Below are 21,289 nucleotides of genomic sequence, written 5' to 3' on the forward strand. Positions count from 1 at the left end.
CAGAGTTTAATAAACAGCATATGAAAGGTAAATAACTTGAAAAGCAAGAATGATATTTATAAAATCATATTAGTAAGTTTCGCTTTCTAAAATTGAAAAGATACTAAGCACACGAGAAAACTGAGATAATGACACTGATGATTGTGCTCTTGCTTGAGTGATGGGTACTGTGTGTCTGTTTACCTCAAGAGTTCCCAGCAGGATCACTATATATCCTCTACGGATTGATGAAATTTTAGAGGGGGGTCGATGATGACCAAGGAGTCAAACGTGTGTAGGTAGTCGGATATGCATCAGAACTGATCGACATAATCCAAATCTCACTGATTGAAAAAAAAATTAATAAAATTGATAATTAATTATTTATTGATATAAAGATCTATCATGTAGTATGGAAGAAATCGTGGACCATAAATATAAGAAAAATTATTTAATATACAAAATGAATAATGTTTTTTTAAAAAAAAAGTATAAATCTTTTAGGCAATAAATGCAATATAAAACAGTAAAACACAGGAACAAAAGAAAATGCAATTAAAAAAACATGAAGAAATTCAAATTAATCAGCCATAGCAAATTCTAAGCCTATTTTGAAACATGCTGTCAAAAATTATGCTAAAATGGAAATTATATCGTCAATATATAAGTGGAACCTTTACATTTGACAAGACTACACGCTAACTGCTGCTCTCCTGTCACTTGCCACAGCGGAAGGAAACTTTACCACCATGTTAATACATCCGCTTCGGAAACTTCAGTTCAAGAAAACAAAAATCCACAGTATTAAATATTATATTTATACTGTATATGTCTAACAGTCTGCGAAAGAATAAATATTTTAATTTCCGTTAAAGCTGAAGAAGGAGCAATGGAACAATAAAACATTATGTACTTTTATTTATGTTTATTCATTATTATTCTGTGATCGTACACCGATCACAGAATAGAGATATAATTGTATTCATGGTGTATTTTTATTTCTTGGCTTAGCTGCATGAACTTTCACGGCGTTATAAACTTGGTAAGTCAATTTTAATGCTAACATTTTTAAATTTTGGCTCTTAAATTTGTGGGTTCTAAAAAATTAACGATTTCACATGATAAAAGCAAATGCCTATGATATCCAAGAATGTTTAATGTTTGGCTTTATTTCGTCTCCGGTAAACAAAACGTTATATTTATGTTCCGTTTGCAAAAAACCTTTTCACAAAGACGCAACGCAGCTGTCAAAAATGAAACATTATTTTATAAGAATGCAGGCAGATAAAAGCGAAGTACATTAAAAATCTTAAGACAAAGTACATTAAGATAAATTTTAAACGCCCTCAAAGAAAGGAATTACATAATTTTTTACCTTAAAGACATATAAGAATTATGAAGGAGGACTTGAAGCTACATGTAATATTTTCTTATTAATTGCAACAGATGGGGAGAATTTATTATTACCAGTTGTTCGAAAAGTAATAACTACAGTTACGGAAATGAATCCCGAACCAGTTTGACAAACTTTGCTGCTGAGTAACAATACACTTCATCGTCATAAAAATAAAATGGCCGAAGCTATTGAACGACAACTGATCTTTGAACTAAGGATTAATAAATCTGCCATACACCTGGATGAATCAATATTTGGAAGGGACAACGTTTTAATGAGCTATGTGCATTATTATACTAATTCTAAATCACAAATAATAGAGGTGTTTTCTTTGCGCAAAGCCTCTCGAGACATACACAGAAGGAGAAGACATATTTCATTGGATTTAAAAACTTTTTCTATCAGTATGGTATTCCTCTGTCCAACATTTCTGCAGCTTCTTGTGACGATGCACCAGCAAAGGTTAGTAAATATCGCGGCTTTTTAAGTTGTATCCAAAATAGGTCACCATGAGTGTTCACTGTATTTTACTCGGCCAGCATTATATTGCGAAAAATATTCAGCAAAAGCTTCATACTATGTTAAAGCTACGTACCAAAACAATAAATGCAATCAAAGCTGAAGCTTTGAATGACCATCTTTCTGAGAAATATGCTATTACAATGAAGGCTATAACAATTTGCTTCCTCACATGCAGGTATGCCCCTGGCTTTCCAACGGTAACTTTTTCCAGCGTTTTATAGGCATTTTTAATACCGTGTTAGAATTTCTTTCTTGAAACTGGCGACTCTATGGCCATATAATTAAAAGCATATATTCTACTTCGTTGATATGCATTCATTATCACCCCATTCAAAGGAAACTACAATAAAGAGACATTAATCTCATTAAAGCTAGAACAATTTACTTCGGATTTCATTCTATAATTGATTTATTTATATCAAGACTAAATCAAAAGAAATCCCATTACTTTAATGACTTAATGCAATGGTTCCTTACTGAAAAGTATTGTATTCCCTCAAAAGATAGATTATTATGCAGAAGCTACTTTCAAAATTTAAAAGATTCTAACGTTCGCTTCCAAGTCATTGGAAAATTGAGTGTACCAGCTTTCTTTTAGAGCCAGAGGTAATGAAAAGCGATGTATCTAATCCTTATATTATGATGCAAAAACGACTTGATTGCATTGAGGGGGAATTTAAGACGCAAGTCTTATTCAAAGCACACGGGTTCTTATTCATTTTATCACAAATCTTAATTACGTTTTAGAGATATGACAAAAATGTGCAGTTAAGTTGTTATGTATTCAATAATCAAGTACTTGAAAAAAGTGTAAAATTTTTAAAAAATTCAGTTTCTTTCAATCGTCATAAAAACCACTTCTTCTAATTTAATAAAATTTGTAATTAAGATACCCATAAATGTTTACATATTTTAAGTACTGTAAGAGGATGTAGATGCCTTTTTGAAAACGGTGGCATATGGCATGTACCCTGCTGGGCCCTGAAGAATTGAGGCATTACGAACAAAAAAAATCTGTAAGGTTTCAGATTTTATATTACTCTCAAAGAGATTTTTTTTTTCATTTACACACACAACTATACATTTCGTGAACATTTGGGCTAAAAATACTTAGAAACAGCCTGTCTTTAGAATTTCGTATAGACAGTCTCGCGTGCTGAAGATAAAAATATCGTATCCTGTACAATGTGATGCCACCGCTCACTTTGAAATCGTTGAGCTTCCTAATCGAAAATTCGTTTAAAAATTATAATATAATCATAAATAAAAGTTTAAAAAATATGAAATAGATAATGAAATAAATTCGAAATTCAAGATTCAGACTTCCAGGTGCCCATATTCGGGTGCAGAACTACGTTATTCAAAATTTGATGGCTCTTAATATCATTGATTTTTCAAAATGCCAGAAACATACATACATTCATGTAGATTCTTAATTATTTATTCTTTAAGTATAATACAGAAGGATAATATTTGGTGGCAACAATCTGAAAGTTATATAGCCGCTTATAGTGGTTCGACGCAAAATGCCGTTTGGAGTCTTTCTGGGCTAACGACCCTTTTCTATAATAACTTACAAGACTGATGAGAAAACAAAGCTGGCGGGTCTAATTATGATTGACTCAAATTTGAAGCACTTCTTTAAGAAAATATGATTAACATTTTTTATACATTCCGAAATCCTGAAACTTGCATTTTTAATTGATGTATACTAAATTAATGTATGATTAATAGGTAAGGAATTAGGCTCAGCATAATTCAGATCAATTTATTTAAATTGCCTCTTTTTTTATTATCTTTTCGCCTTGAAAGTAACAGAAAGAAGTTGTACAAAACATTCGCAGGTGAGATTTGATTAGTTTTCATTTCACATGTTAGTTCTTCCTCTATTCTCACAAATTAACTCGTCTAAGATCGGTCTTTATAATCACGCAAATTTTATCCTATGGTGAATATAAGTTAAAAAATTTTGCGAAACTATAAGGAAACATGAATCTGTAAACACAGATGTAACGAAAAACTGCATAAAAAGTATTCTAAATATTCTATAAGAAAATACATTTAAAATATTGTTATATCATGTTGATAAATATTTCGTATTTTTAAAAATATCATAATTGCTTTTGTTGAACTTTTATTCGTTATTGATCAAACGCGTGAAAGTACGCAAACTTCACAATAGAGTAAACTGGAAATTTCAGTGATACATAAATCATTCAAAAAACAAAAATTGTAAGAATGAATTGGAAGGGAAAATAATGTTTTAAGGATTTTAAAAAAGGGATTTATCTCATTCCATGATATGAATAAAATATCTTCTTTTACTGATGTAACTATTGATGGATGGCGCAAAAGAGCAGTCCTTTTTTAAAACGCTTAAGATTTTATTTAAAATTGCTTAAGAACTAAGACAAAAAATTAGCATTTCTGACATTTCCTTTCTTGAGCTTGAAGAAACATTAGTTTTGCATCTAAGATTGGTAACATCAGTACCTACATACTACAACAAAAGGAATAAAACATGAATGATTTATCACAAGGAAAAAAGTATCCATTGAATGCACTGAACAAAATAAATGGTCAGAAAGATTCTGAAACACTGACAATGCAAATAAGGAAAAGAAATTATGCGAAAGGTGGAGTAACATTAAATTCAAAATGAAATTCAGAAAAAGAAGGGTATAAAACTTATTGCTTTGCAAGACAAATAGCAGGAAAAACAAACGCAATACACAAAGGAACGCTAAAAAAACTTCAAGGATTTTTCTAAATACAAATGCAATTTGATAACAACATTTCTGTTTTTCGACAACTTTTAACTGCAGAATTTAACTTTTATTTACCTCAATCTTGGCGGCAAGATAGTTCCTCACTGCTATCTCACATTTGCTCTCAAGGAATGTGCGCTATCCAACGTACATTTCATTCTCCCACTGCGTACATAAAACATGTGTATACGAATGCCAAGGAGTTGGATTATGCCGGTAGCCTATTATGTAATTATCCTTGCACGGCCAATCAAGCGTGTCATGCGAAACATTTTGCTGCTTGCCACACACTGGATAATTACATCTTTATCTGCCAGCGGGGTGCACAGTTTAACAGGTACTCGAGCAATTATTAAAACCACGCATTAATCACTAGGATAATCTTATAAATAACAATCGACTTCAACCAACTCTTACCAAGGGACAGATGAAGAATTATCTAGCAGTTAATAAAGCATATGGTGACACTTCAAAATAAATTTCAGCTGGTTATAAAAACTCTAAAACTGCAATGGGGCATGCGTTATATCAGCTGGATCCGTTTAGATAATTCCAAGGAAAAATTTTACGATCTCTATATTATAGTCCGTCTAAATCAGGGATGGGCAAAAGTCGGCCTTTAAGGGCCCAATGTGCCCTTCTCATTGTCTAACCCGTAATGAAATTGGTATTTTCCTCTCTTTCCTGTCCAGTTTTGCGTGACAACTATCGAAATCAGCAGCAAGAGTGCTCATATATTATTATAGCGTATGGTACGTGCATACATACATATGACTATCTAGCTATCAGTCTAAGCTAAGAACACTATATTTACTAAAAAGCATGTGCATCTTCCGAAGCATATATTCTTATCATTTCCTGTAACTTTTATTTAGAAATTAAACGACTACATATGAATATTGTTGAGACAAAAACACTGATCAGAAAAGGAAGGCTAGGAAAAGACCATTTAAGCTCTAAATTTTTATTCGAAAATGTCATTTACGCATACACATGTCGGTTACTCGATGACCAATAGAAACAGATACCGTTTTTAGCGATTTTTTATTTTTTAATTAAATTTTTTCCTTTAAATTTTTACTGAGGGATTGCGTTTTCATTCCCCATCGTATCCTTCAAACAACAGGGTCATCTTAAAACATCGCCACGGCCCTGCCCGCATGATGTACCAAAAAGACCATTTTGGTTCACGGTTAAAAGTATTTGCCCACTCTTTATCTAAACTATATCACAAACTGCGCGTTGTAATTTAGCTTCATTTTAGCAATGTTCAAAGGAAATGGTAAAAGCACAAACATATGACGAACGTTAATTATGAGTTGTGATGCCTTACATCATCGAATTCATTCATAAAAAACATCAAAACAACGAAATTTCTGAGATTCAGACCAAAATCAGTAGGTCATTTATCTCGGCGCGAATTTATGAATTTTGGGCGATGTTCTGAGACTTCGCGAGTATCAGATTTTCAGCTGAATGGCAAATTAATCCTATTATTAGCACCAAATTTGCTAGTCCTGATCCTCATTTTTGTGTTTTGTGTCCGCATCACTTTTCAAATAAAAACATGTAGCCCTAAATGTTATCGCCATCTATTATTTTTAAAGAAATAATATAGGGAATATAAAAAAGTAATGGTAATATTAACCATTCTATCAGGAATTCTAAAAAATACTGTTTTTAAATATTTCGCTACTTTGCTGTTGAATTTTACGTAACACAAGTGCAAAGAACATGATGTTTGATAATAAAGTTATAAGTATTTCTCCCACTTTCCCAGCGTGCCTTCGTGGTGTAACGGTACCACGCTGGTATTCCAGAGGTCAGCGATTCGATTCCCGGCGAAGGCGTTGTTAATTTTTTATTTGCCTCTTTTTAAAAATTACCTAATGTCTCTCCAAAGTTAAAAAGACAAAAGGCCAATAATAAACAGACAAAAATATGTGTAAGCCATCTTACTAAGGAAACTCATCATTGATATGACGATCTGAAAAAAATGCTGAAAGAAAAACATACGATAGCATTTATTTTATCGAGAATTCTAAAATTCTGATGCTTTAAAAATTTTGTGAGTTTATTGTTAAATTGTAGATGGCGTAACTGCGAAGAAAACCATGCATAATTTAATGAGGCAAAACGTTACATGCTTCTTATACACAATAATCATTTATGCGCTGTAACACAGTAGGTTACAGCGCATAAATGATTATTGTGTATATTAACAGTAGGTTTTTTTAATGTACTATAAAAATAAAACTCCTCTGAAAGAAAGGTTGTGTAGTAATTTATGTATATTATTATTAGAGTAGGTAACTTCACAGTGGCGCGAATTTTAGTAAATCTTCTATGATTTTGAAAATATCACATTCTTCAATAAATGTCTAATAAATCTGAAAATTTCCGATTTTTTTCCATTATTTCTAATTTGTATTAAAATTATTAGATTATTTTATACATAAATACTTTTTATGTTACTTTTGTTAGAATTCTCTCAAAAATAAACAAACTAACCCTATACCAAAATCTAAATTATAAACCTGAAATTTGATTTATCCGAACCTTTATTGGTTTTTTAAGAATTTCTAAAAGTCGTTTCCGGAAGCTGCTTGAAGTCATTTCCGTTGCTACTCAATGCAGATAAATAATGTCTGTGCTGAAAGATCCATTTTTTAAAACACGCTACTCTGTAAAAGAAATATATGTGTGTACGGTAGATAATATATTAAAATACCGCCGACTTAAATTATAATTCTGATTTAAAATAAAAGTGTTGAATACATTTCTAGAATTTAATTATTAGTTTCTAAATTTAAGTTTAAAAATGTATATATAATATAATTTGTGTGTGTGTGATTATGGCAAAGCCTCCAGGGATATCTTCATAAGGGGAGGGATGCCTTTGTGGAGGACTTTCTAAGGGAAACTGGCTCGTATACACGTTACACATGGGGAAAACCACGAAAACGCCCTTGCAGCCAGCCCGTTCGCGGAATTCGAACCTCGGACCGAACTACCAGTGTTCAGCGACTTTACCTCTCGGCCGCTGATGGGCATATAATATAATGATTACTTAATAATGTACTAGTATTTAATTTTGTTACTGTTTTATGTCTGGTAGTTTTTATCTATCGTCTGGAAATGGTAACATAAATCTTCGACTACGAAAGTTTTCATACGATTCCTAGAGTAAATCCCTAGCAACTAAAGTTTCGAAAATTTTGGCTTTTCTCACATGATAAAGGTATTAACTTAAACTTCGTATAGCCAGTAAGTACTGAAAAATAAAATGGCTGGACACCAAAAATAATGCAATTATTGCAGTTACCGAAATACGAAAAGTAAAATCAAATTCACATCTCTTTTTATTCCTGTACTCTTCAGTCCTCTGCCGCAGACTTCTGCTTTAGTTAATTTAGGCATTTATAAGATAATTCAGTTCTCTTATCTCTCTCACAATAGCAACACTTCAGACTATATGATAGAGGATTATTTTTCTTATTGAATCTACATTTATAGAGTACTCTAAGACTCTAGCACACTAAAAATCTATTACATCGAAAGTCAGATGCTTTAATACTTGGTAACTTACCCGTTATGAACTTAAATAATCTAAAAAATATATATTATTCTTCCTCGCTCGGATTTCATTTGTCGAACCCGTGCACAGCTGGATATTATACGGAATACGACACTTTAAGCTCTGTAGTCAGCAGCAGGCACAAACTCTGACTGGTTTTCCATATTTAATTTTCCTCCTTAGATTTTTGTGTAATATAACAAATATTTGCCAGAAAGAACAAAAAATGCCTTTATAACAGTGTCCTTTGCATTACGTGTCGTTGCTTAGAGGAAAACTGATTTTGCTGTAGGAATAACCTCGATATACCTCGCCTTTCAAATACGTCCAACTTAATATACTTCCTGTTTGGATGCGAAAATTTTTATTTGGTATATGACATTTGTTTGGTATACGAATCGAGCTCGATGAGTCACGACTGCGCTTGTTCACCTCTTTCGAAGCAATGCTATGACTGCTCATAAGCATTATTGTGCCTGTTCCTACTGTTCAGTATGCTACCCTAGCTTAACTCCGAATTTTCAAGTGATTTTCGTGCTTCTTTCCTTTAATTCATTAACAATGAACTTTAGTTATAAGAAGTGTCAAGTAACGAAGAAATTCACGTGAAAAAAAAATAGATTGTTGTAAAGATGAGTTAACATGCGTATCCGAGACTTGATTACTATATACGGTATGACAAGTACAATGGTGTCTACGATTGTGAAAATTAAAAGAACTCTTAAATGGGCTGACGTTGCGAACGGAATGAAAACAATTACCGAACAAAGATCAGAGAAGTTGGAGAATGTTCCAAAATTGCCTTTGATATAGATAACGGAAAAACATTTATGCACAGTATCATGTGCAATGCTTTATTCATGTGCAGTATATATTTCACCCACTTATTTTAGTGTTTAGCAGTGCTATAATAATAACAATAGAATTATTTTTATAAGAACGGTTTAACTATTTTTTTTTTTTTTATTTCTTATAGGAAAAGCTCGTTTGGTATACGTCCAGTCTGGTAAACATCCAAGTATCTGAAACGAATTAATGGCTCAAACCGAGGTACCACTGTACATGATACGTGTTGCGTGTTTGTGAATATCTGAATGAAAAGAACTAGATGAAGAGGTAAACTTGAACTTTTTTTATAGCTCCATGTGATGACATTTTCTTAAGCGAAGAAAACGAGCTAAAGACAGCTCAAAAAGAACTGAAAAATATCCTTGATACTCTCCTTAACATAGGATTCAGTCCTAAAATTAGAGAATCACCGCGGTGGTAAATCTATGTAAAAACACGCAACAGCATTTCAGAATTCGTTTAATGATCAAAAGCTAAGAGTGTAACTTCATATGTGAGGTATTCTATGTTAATAACCCATTTTTATGATTAAGATTTTCACTACAACTTCTTTTCGTGAGACCTCACCAGTATGTAACCAAGATTATTAAGGCAACTATTAAGGCGAGTATTTAAGGCAAGGGTTTTGAATGTTTAAGGCCCATATCACACGGCGTTTGTTTCCACACGAACAACTGTTTCGGACAATTTTTCTACCTGGTTTACAATTGAAAGCACTTCTCTTCCAGTTAATACTCTGGCGTTAGGCAGTTTGCTATCCGAAGTCATGTCGCGCCATTACAAGTTTAAGCCAACTTTTCGTTAAGCAAATCTCTGTAGTGTCTGGTTACAACTCCATTTTAAATTGTAATTTCACCTTTCCGTATTTTAGCCCGCAAGTGGGGGAGTTTTGCTTGTATACACGAGCTCAGCATGCTATAAATTTCACGCTTAAATAAAAAAGTTTATTTAAAAGCTTTTTAAGATTGTGTCGTACATTTTCGGAAGGGACGATAATTCGCTTGGCAATCTGATAGGATATGAAGAACTTTAAGTTAATATTTCACTAGTTAAAACCCTGTAAACAGAGTCACTGAAATTAACAAATTAACAGAACTTCGATTTAGATAAAGTAACTCTCAGCTGATTCGAGGCCTCCCTTAGAGACTATATTTATCTTGGCGCTCTTAATCCCTTCCCTTTTTTGAGCGAATGGGAAATGGACTTTTTGAAGATTCTTGGAAAATAAAAATGCGCTTCCCAGAAATTTCGAAAACATCGCCAAGATAGTGAGAATTCTCTAAATGTCTCCAAGCCTGTGTAAACTTCAACAGCTATGTCTTTTAGTTCTATGACCCATATACAAAATTCCAACTCGTATTTACACAAAATTATAAGTATCATTAAGTGAAACGCGCCCGCACACATGCATAAAACAATAATAAATAAATTTCCACATATTAAAAATTATTCAAAAATATCACATTCTTTTCACTCAATCTACTAATTAGCATGTTCATATGATACTAGTAGATTTGCGATGTAAATCCCGGAGAGAAAGCAGCTGATTTTTAAGTCCTGGCTAATCAGCTGATTTCATAGAAGCCTTCATTGCTTCATGTATAACATGAACATGAGCCAGGTTTTCTGAAAAGTCCGCCACGAAGACATTCTTTCCCTTAAGCAAATGTGTATACAAGACAGTTTCCCTTAGAAAGTCCTCCACGAAGGCATCCCTTTCCTTAGGCAGATAGCTGTAGTGTGCTTTGCCGTATTCTCAATACACATCCTTAAGCAAATAATCTGAGTGTGTGTTTTGCCGTGTATACCAAATTCAGAAAACTGAAAATGCAACGAGAAGCTAATGGTAACTCATGGCTTAGTCATTACTGCTACGTACATTTCTAACATCGAAACATAAAATTGTGGAAACAATAAGGTTTTACAACGTTTAAAATCCCATCATTGCTCATGTTAGTTATGACGAAAAGAATGGCGTTTTCGAGAAACCCGAGAAGCGAAAAGTGTTAACACTTCCAGATGTTACTTCGCAACAGATGTTACTTTGCAACATTTCCGACCGTACTGACTCTTATTTGTGTTTTTCAGAGTTTTATCTACCACTCCTTTCTAAGATCTGCAACAGCAGTTGTTCCCGGTCGCCAATGGACATCCCCACAAATGGGTCAGCTGAGGCTCAACAATGGGTTGACCATCGCTAGGCACAAAATAGAAAGTCGTATGCAGGAGAGCGAAACAACGTTTCCGGTTCCTCGCTCTACCGGAACTGCTGACGGACAGAAATAGAAACCGCTTACGCACCTCTTCACTGCACTCTCTTTCATCCATGTGTTCTATTCGCGCTACAGAACTAACGACCAGTTGTTGTCGTCTTGTCATTGTGACGAGAAAGAGATGTCTTGGAATCAGTTCTCAGATGCATCAATCATGCGAGTAGAGCTTGTACTGAAATCCTGTTTGGCTTAAAGAATAGTTATTGCTATAGTCTGTTACTTTAGAGTAGGCACTTCAGGGGCATTTTCTTCCTGCTGACTTGCTTCGTAACCAAGCTAACAACTTCTGCGGAAGATGACAGAGTCCTTTAATTTACTAAAATCCACTAATCAGCTTGAAGAAACATGTTACGATCTTAAATGAGGGAAAGCTTGCTACGACCTCAAACTGTATATATTTTTAAATCGTCTAAGATAAGAGTTTCTTCAGCAATTTAATTTCTCTAACTTTTCAATAACTGCATTGAGCAATCTGCTTGACCAAACGTAAGGAGGCAGTTATCAAATTAAAATAAGTATTAAAAAAATTCTGAAAGGTTTCAGATTTTAAATTACGTCCAAAGGGGCGTTTTTTTAACGTTTTGTGTGTTGACTTTATTTATTAAATATCATGTTCTTCGCACTTAAACCATAAAATTCACTTCAATAGCAATGTCGCAAAATAATTTTAAAATGAGTCTATCTTTAGAATTTCCGATACCCATTTCCGCGCGCTGGAGATAAAAAGGTTCCCCCCCCCCGTAGATTGTTTCCATTGCTCGCTTTCAAATCGTTGAGTTTGTTACTAAAAAATTCGTTAAAGTTTTACAAAATATGAAATCGATCATAAAACAAATTCCAAATCTCAAATTTGGGCTTCTACATGCCCATATTCAAGCTTTACAAAATATGAAATCAATCATAAAACAAATTCTAAATTTGGGCTTCCACATGCCCATATACGCAGTAGGATTAGATCATTCAAAATTAGATCGCTCTATGTACCGTTGTTTTATCACAATGCGAGAAATATACATACATTTATGCAGATTTTTCATTTTTAATTTCTTCAAATATAATGCAGGAATCTAACATTTGGTGGCAACAGTTTGAGAAGTGAAACGGACATTTATAGTGATTCAACGCAAAATCGCAAAACGAAAACAATAGTCCTTCAGGGACAAAGCCCCTTTGGACTAAAAATGTTATACAGTTATTAAAAATGTAATAAAGAATGTTTTAAAAATTTACTTTACTTTATTCATTAGAGTTGTGGATTGATAAAATTATATCAAGAATGAAGTGAGTTAAAATACTTTCTGCGACAAAAACAAACTTTACAGTAATTTTACACTTTAACATCGCAACAACTCTTCGTTGTAAAACAAGAGAAGCAGTGTGTGTTTATTGTGTATCATTTAAAATAAGAAATTTTTACAGTTGAGAGAAACTTTCCTTGAATATCAGGAAAAGATTCGACTAATTCTTTTTGGAAAACGTTTGTATTTTCTCCGATTTTCTAGAATTTTTTACGAAAGTTCTACACCTGTATAATCACGATTCCATCGAAAAACATGCACAGGAATTTCGTAAGGAATATTATATTTAAAAAAAATTTTCTTGCACAGTTTTATACAGACTATTTTCTTTTGTTTTGTTTTCTTCTTGTGTTAAATCTTAAAATTTTGACCTGCTCCTACTAAATCGAGGTTCTAGAAATTTGGCAGGCTTTTGTACTTGCGATGATAACGCAATATTTCTTAGTGATTTTTGTCAGAATTCTGCATAGATCCATTTTTATTTAAAGCTGGAGTGATTATTTTCGGTATTTTTGCCCATATCCTTATTTAATAATAAATAATTCATTACAGAATTACGGTTTTCACAGAAATGGATAGATCGGAAAATAATCTTCGCAATGAAGTTCTAACTTAATTTAATGGTTTTCACTAGCTTCCGAAAAAGTGAATGGTTGGCGGCGAATAGTGAGTGCTAATAATGTTGGATCTTTGAATCAAAATTGTAAACAGGAATTTAAATAACTTGAATGTAATATTACATCATTGGATGGATCAGAAGACATTGAAAGAAAGATTGTGTTATACATACTTTAGGTTTTCGTTTCTCCCCAGGAGCAGGAAACACGAAAAATGTGTGTGCCCCCTCTGAGATTCGAACTACTGATCTTCCAGCTATTAGTTGACGAAAATAAGCGATTTAGTTAAATATACTAAAAAAACATAAAATTGTTTTTTAGCTCTCATAATATTCCTGATCATATATTATTAAAAGCAAAATCGTGGCGCTGCCGTACTCGAAGTGAATCAAGACATTATCAAAATTTTAAAGAGCAATAAAAGCGATAACTTACAAATGGCATATTTCAGAACAATAGCATTCAATTCATTAATAGTCTGTTTGACAATTCTGATTTAAAATCCACCATTATAAGTTCCCACAATATTTCGTCACCTAGCAGAGTTTATTAAGCGTTTCGAAGCAAGAAACTTAAAAAAGGAGCTATGCCTTCCCCGGAATTTGAATTCCGGAGTTTACGAGGCAAGCGGGTCGTACTGCCAGTTACACCCAGTCAGGATGATGAAAATTCCTAATAACATATGATTTAGAATAAAGTGATAATTAAAAAAAAAAATTTTTTTTATTTTTAGTTTATTTAATTGAAACATTATAAAGTTTCTCTGATACGTATTTCTCATTTTAAATAAATATCGAACGTAAATTAGTTTTTTAAAGAATCCACAAAAAACGTTCAATTCTTTGAGAAAAAAAAAGTGAAAAAGCTAAGTAAAAATGGCGAATACTTTATGTACAGAATACTCTACTTATCCAAAATTCCAGTTATTCGAAACACTAGTCTTTCCGTTTTGGCCAAATAAAAACTAAATACAAACAAAACTAATCGGAAATCCCTCTTAGATTGACCTTGATTCCGTAGACTACTCCAGCTTTCGAAACTCCACTTGTTCGAAACACCAGTTGTTCTTTTTTAGCAAATAAAAATTAAGCACAAATAGAGCTATACGAAAATCAACCTTAAATTGACCTTGACTCTGTAGACTACTCCAGCTTTCGAAACTCCACTTGTTCGAAAAAACAATTGTTCTTTTTTAGCAAATAAAAATTAAACACAAATAGAACTATACTAAAAACAACCTTAAATTGACCTTGACTCTATAGAAAACGCTAGCAATTTAAAAAATTTGCCTATATAGACTAAAAATCTTAAATTAAAGATTGAGGAAATTTTAAATATACTTTCTTTTTCTTATTTTTTTCTTTTTTATTCTTGACATAAATAAGGCAAAAAATAATTCGATACATAAAGTACTTTTTACGAATCTAATAATATAATGTAAATAGAAGCGAACGGCAAGTAGAATACCATAAAGCTTGACTAGTATGCTTGGCTAGTATATGTTACAACTAATATATATATATATATATAAGATTGAATTAATTCATTGAAATCGAAATAAATTTCCTAATACTTACGCAATAGCAGCAAAGTAAGATAATAATAATTTATTTATTAAAGTAATATTGATTATGTTATCTCCCAATATAAAGTTAGTAGAATGTATCTGAATGAAGTAATCCAGAAGCATTGAAATTTAATCCCGGAAATAATATTTTTAAAGGAATCAACCAATTTCCGATCAATGGCGATAATTACTTGGTTTATTAATTTTCATTTGAAAAGTATCCATTTTTATTTTTCACGATTTAACTTTCACTTCCTTTAGGGGGAAAAAAAAGAGCTATGCCTTCCCCCGGAATTTGAATTCCGGAGTTTACGATGCAAGCGGGACGTACTGCCAGTTACACCCCACAGTGATGGAGTATAGTCAGGATGATGAAAATTCCTAATAACATATGACTTAGAATGAAGTGATAATTAAAAATTTTTTTTAATTTTTAGTTTATTTAATTGAAACATTATAAAAATTCTCTGACATGTATTTCACATTTTAAATAAATATCGAACGTAAATTAGTTCTTTAAAGAATCCACAGAAAAAGTTCAGTTCTTTGAAAAAAAAAAAAAAAAAAAGGTAAAAAAGCTAAGTAAAAATGGCGAATACTTTATGTACACAACACTCTAGTTATCCAAAGCTTGGTAATATTTTTAAAGGAATCAACCAATTTCCGATCAATGGCGATAATTACTTGGTTTATTAATTTTCATTTGAAAAGTTTCCATTTTTATTTTTCACGATTTAACTTTCAGTTCCTTTAAAAATATTATTTTCGGAATTAAATTTCAATGCTTCTGGTTTACTTCATTCAGATACATTCTATTGACTTTATATTAGGAGATAATATAATCAGTACAGTATAATATAATCGGTATTACTTAGTAAATAAATTATATATATGTGTGTGTGTGTAAGATAAAAAGTACGTAAATCAAAATTATAATTTTAACTAACGGTGAACTCCTTAATTCTCCCTCTCTATTCTTAGAATTGTGTTAACTTCTCTGGATTGCGTTATTTCTAGATCAACCCATCTTGCACGGCTCGTGCAACGCTGATGACGTGGGTAATTCAGAACCTAAACTCAAACTTTTGAGAACTAAAATCTTTCTGACCTAAACCAAAACCTTTCTCTTGGTGGTTTTCCATACTGGATAAATGCGCACTTCGCTTGTATCCCTGTGTTGCTTGGACGCAATTTCGCTGTGCTCTCTTCCTAGCGCAACAGTATCAAAAATGTAAATTTCTGGAAATAGGTACGATTAGAGTGCCAAGGGAATCGTGGCCACAAATGTCAATTTAAATAAAAATGGAATAGAATCCGCCTCAACAGCCCAGTTTTTTTGGATATTACGAACTCAACAAATTCAACAACGCAATCAGAGTTCTTCCTCTTCAGTATGGATCCTCTTCAATATGCCATATACGTACTTCATCATCAGTATTTTCTACGTTTCCTACGTCTCAGCTTTACTACATCAGTACTTCTAAATTTTTTATTGCATGTATATGTATGAAAATTCAATAAATGTGGTGGCGTTATGGCAATTCTTCTCCAAGCAAGAAATTTTCATTTTATAATATGCAGCATAACCACAGTAAACTTTTTGTTTGAATTTTAGTACCTTTCGCATTTTTTGTGCGAAATCATATCTTTTAGATAATATTCCTTTGACTTCTTCAGCATAAAGTGCAATTTTTTCCATTATTATCTGCATTATAAAAATATATCACACCAAAAATCAGTCGAACATCGATAAGCCAAACTTGAACGAAGCAGAGAGTTAAAACTAAGAACAGTTAACATTAATTATGTAGTACAATATATTACAACATTCATTTCCTTTTATTGAAAATTACGACCTGTCAGTATCCAAGTAGATGAAATCTACTATATTTTCAGCTATTTTTTCTTTCTTTCTCTCCCTCCTCTTTTTATTAAAAAAATAATGAGTTGCTACTAATATGTAACATTTTTCTTCAGACGCTTAGCACATTTCACAGAGCTTATGTCCTTGAAAAAACAGATAGGAATGACTACACCTTTTTCATGAACTTGTCTGATAAACGGGTTTCATCACGCTGTACCAGGAAGAAAAATGGTGATTGAGTCAAAGCAGTAAGTTTTTGAATTATGTTATTTGTTTGCGCAACATCCTTGGATTATCATTAAAATATTTTGCATTCTCAAGATTTTTCAAAGCAGTAAAGAGTTATTTTTTTTCCACCTTCCTAAAGGTCTCAGACATGAAGTTTAAGTTAGCGATAAATCCTGCCTGTTACAAATAAGCTCTTCTCTGACGTAAACTGAAGCTTAGTTACTGCAACTTTTTTTTTAAATTTGAAAATAAATGTGCCCTCGTTTGGTGTTGAATACAGAGTTTTCTGTGTGACAGATGAATCTGTCAGTTATTGTAAAATACTTACTATTGTTAATACACGAATGTCTTAATTCTTATATTACTACTATCCTCAAAAGTGTGACTAAGAAAAGGAATTTTTCCCAACTGGAGAATCCTTATTGTCATTTCAATTTGGGTGCAAGATCTACTACAGTCTACTATAGTAGTACAGTCACAGTATTCTTTGAACTAAGGAAAGGAATTGTTCCCAACTGGAGAATCCTTATTATCCTTTCAATTTGGGTGCCAGATATACTAGAGTCTACTTTAGTAGTATAGTCACAGTAGTCTTTGACCTATGGAAAGGAATTGTTCCTAACTGGAGAATCCTTATTGTCGTTTCAATTTAGGTGCCAGATATACTATAGTATTACAGTCACAGTAGTCTTTGAATTAAGAGTCTCAAATGACATGAAGAAAATGCTTGCTGTACAGTGATGATGACAACTGCAAATGGAAGAGGGTGGCAACAGCTCCTATGTACCTATTTTAAAGAAGCAAATTGTAGCAATTAGAAGATTTGAGTCCCTAAGCGGACAAGGCATTATTTTTTGTGTTTCTCTCTTCCAAAAGCTTAATATATTCTACACAGTAAAAATGTGTATATATATATAAGCTTCTGTTTCATTGATGAAGGCACTCTTACAGTCACCCAAGTCATACCCAAGTCACAGTGTCACAAAAATCTTTGTGCCAGAAAAAACAACAGTCCGTTCAGTTTTAAAATGCTGTATTTAATAAAGTGGGAAGAAAAGCTTTCATAGGCATTGCCCGGACGGAATTGGATTGGATTATTTGGATCGTAGTAAAGTTCGTGAGGGCTATCTGTTTAAAAGCGATGCTTTCGTGAAGACGTTTTAAGGGAAACTGCCCGAATTCATGTTCCATATAGCGAAAATAGTGAAAACTCCTAACTTGTAGCTCGTTAGGATTTAAATCTCAGTCGAACTACTGAGCGTCGTCTGAGATAACCACTGACTTAACTTCGTTATAAAAGTCTTACAGTGTTAATAGTCCTCCTGGCAGAAGGGATTATTTCTTCATATAAAAATATAAATATTACATACAAGGGCATACAAGGCCTGTGTATAAGCATAGATATGTTAAATACAGACATTGTCTTGTACAGGTTACATGAGATAGTTAGATATAATCATGACAGTTATGTGCACATTTTAACATTATTTGAGTTCATATTTACAATACATTTACTGAGATAATCAAAGTAAAGTTGTAATTCAGTTACACATCTTTATTTTCTGTGTCATTTTTAACTGCTTTACAACAATATTTTTTCATTTTACAATAATTTTGCTCTTCATTTCCTAGGGAATAATCGAAAATGAAAAATTAATAATTACATAATTAATATTTATATATATTAGTTATTATAATATGTAATAAACTGGAAATATTTACTGCATAGTAGATATATGCATAAAAAGCAGAACCTTCCAAACATGGCCGAATTTAGTTACTGCTATTTTATTCATGCCTACGTTTTTCATTAATCCAGTGTCAGTAATATGGCCATTACAGCGCTCTGTTCTTGAAGAATTTCTGAAATTGGTATCGATAGACATGTGAAATATATTTTTGAACAGATCAGGTAGCGGCAAGTTGTAACAGTGAAGTGGAAAAAGTAAAAGTGACCCACTTATTCAAAAGAAATTGTTTAAAGGAAAAAAAAGAGTCCTATAAATTTCGGTTTCAACTGAAATCTTTAATCTAATTGGATAAGAGGTATCTGCATTGCAGTGGATGTCCTCATGGAGGACTTTCTAAGGAAGGCTGGATTGCACACACGTTACACATGGAGAAAACCACCAAAAGCGCCCATACAGCGGCTCGTTCGCGGGATTCGAACCTCGGGACGAACTACCAGTGTTTAGCGATTTTACCGCTCGGCCGCTGGTGGGTCTTTATGATGCAGATTAATTCTTAAATGACACAGTTTTTATTGATATATTATAAATAGCTACTGTTTTAGGACAGAAAGTGTAAGTGCCAAAATTAAAATGAAAGATGAAAGGGGTTGTTACCAATTAAAATTAGAAATTTGCATTACATATCTTTATCTTACATATATATACATAATACATAGCATTATAAATATCTTTAAAAAAATCAAATAATGCAGCGGATATTGTTAAAATTTCTAATTTTAGGTATACTAGAAAGTAAAAATATTTAAAATCATATCAAGCGATGAAAATTTGGACGCAAAATCAAACCGAGATTGACCGTCAAGGTCACTGGTCACACTTATGTTATAAGCTGGCGCTCTGAAGTATAGAACGTTGCTGTAAATTTGCATAGATTATTAAACAGAATTAAACTGTAGGTAACTGATAAGCGTCAAGAATATTACTTACTAGCGACCTATGGGTTGACTTTCATCAATGTTAAAAAGCGCAGTAAATTACCAAGCAGTTCTTTAACTGTTTAAGTGCTCCCCCCTAGTAAATGTAGAATAAGTAAATTTCAAAGATAAACTAAAGATCATATACTTTTTTGAAAGAAATATTCCAAGGTTATCATAAAGACCTTACGCTTCGCGCACTCATAATCAGGGCTTAATTTCTAAAATTAGAAGTGCTGGAGCTCTATGGAAGACCGTCAGCAAAGAGGAACGAAAGTAAATAAATAAATAAAATGACTATTAAAATCATTAAGAATTTAAAAATTAAATAGTTAATTATTACGAAAGTAATTATTATTTAATTAATTTTAATAATTAATATTTGTCAATTATTATCTAATTAATGATTATTATTTAATTAAATAAAATTAATTATTATTATTAAAATAGTTAAATAATTAAAGATATACGTAATTAAATAATTAAATTAAAATAAAATAAAATGTAAAGAGATAAATTAAAATTTAATAAGCGATTCGTAATATAATTTTATTGCAAAAAATAAAATTTTCGAGATCAAATTTCTACTGAATTGTTCAGTTACAAAAAAGAAGCGCCGGAGCCTTCTGATTTAGATGAAGATAATTAGGTAATATAACTGATTTAGGTAATCATAATTCTCCGGTGCGCTCCGGCTAGAATTATGATTTATCCCCAAAATTAAGAAGTACCGGAGCCGGGCTCCGGTGAGTTCCGGCGCAATTTAAGCTCTGCTCATAATAATTTCTCTTTCATTTCACTATTTGTTAGGTAGCAAAGATGGTAAATGCATGTTAGCATAACGTAAAGGAAAGCTCAAGAATTTTTGAAATGCTATTGTGGAGAAACACTTTAACAAAAAAAAATCTGATGTGTACACCACATGACTTCCTTGTACGGAATATTAAATTATACGCATTTTTTCTTGCATTTTATTTAAACTTATTAGATTGAATTAAACCTACTTCGCCGACAGCGCATAAACCACAATAGAATAAATGCATTCTTTAAAATTCACTTTCTTTACCATAGCGACACTCTGGCGCTAGGTTTACTTAACAGTATTATATTTCGTTCATATTATAACTCAGAATGAACAAAATGTATATCATTTAAAGAATTATCTAATCGTTGCCACATGTTCTATTCAAATACTATAATAAAGCTAGAACTATGTATAAAAGAAATTATGCAAACAAAACAAAAAAGAAACAGTTTTTCACAGACGATTGAGTATTTCTCATTCAATTTATTCAGTTCTCACTTCGCGACAAGGCAAAAATACATAAAAACTCAAAATATCTGTATTAAAATTACGATGTAAATCTTAAACGCTTATTTCCTCGAAAAAATTCAAGAAAGGATTAAGCATGATTTAATTGGCAATAATAAATGAATGCGTTATCTTTGTTGTTGCGAAGCTAGGTTTCTCTAGATTGGCAACAAATCCACTAGTCTCCTGTTTCAAATGTAAACATCAGTGGCCGCCATCAAATTAGGCTTAGCGGCACTTAAACAATTTTAAAATTGTTGATAATTCTAAAAATATTGCATACAGATTTACTAAAGGCATAAAATCCGTAACTGGAAGATAAAAACAGCATAATTCAATCATTTTTAAAGCAAAAAATGTACAATTTACCAACA

General features: G+C 32.2%; 1 protein-coding gene across 3 annotated transcripts in view; it reads right to left on the bottom strand.

The window, feature by feature from the left end:
- Cad99C (cadherin 99C) overlaps nt 1-21,289 on the bottom strand; it is a 212,840-nt gene that overhangs the window by 92,154 nt on the left and 99,397 nt on the right. Inside the window, exon 1 of one of the 3 annotated variants that reach the window (XM_085814676.1) lies at nt 4,741-4,770. The exons of the other annotated variants lie outside the window; for them this stretch is intronic. The gene's annotated coding sequence lies outside the window, so the exon portion shown is untranslated. Of the gene's footprint in view, nt 1-4,740; nt 4,771-21,289 lie in introns of those variants that run through there. 3 annotated transcript variants of the gene reach the window in all.

The sequence above is a fragment of the Stegodyphus dumicola genome, chromosome 4 (assembly GCF_044657685.1).
Source record: "Stegodyphus dumicola isolate Sdum_Otavi_A_Nest chromosome 4, ASM4465768v1".
Classification (NCBI taxonomy): Eukaryota; Metazoa; Arthropoda; class Arachnida; order Araneae; family Eresidae; genus Stegodyphus; species Stegodyphus dumicola.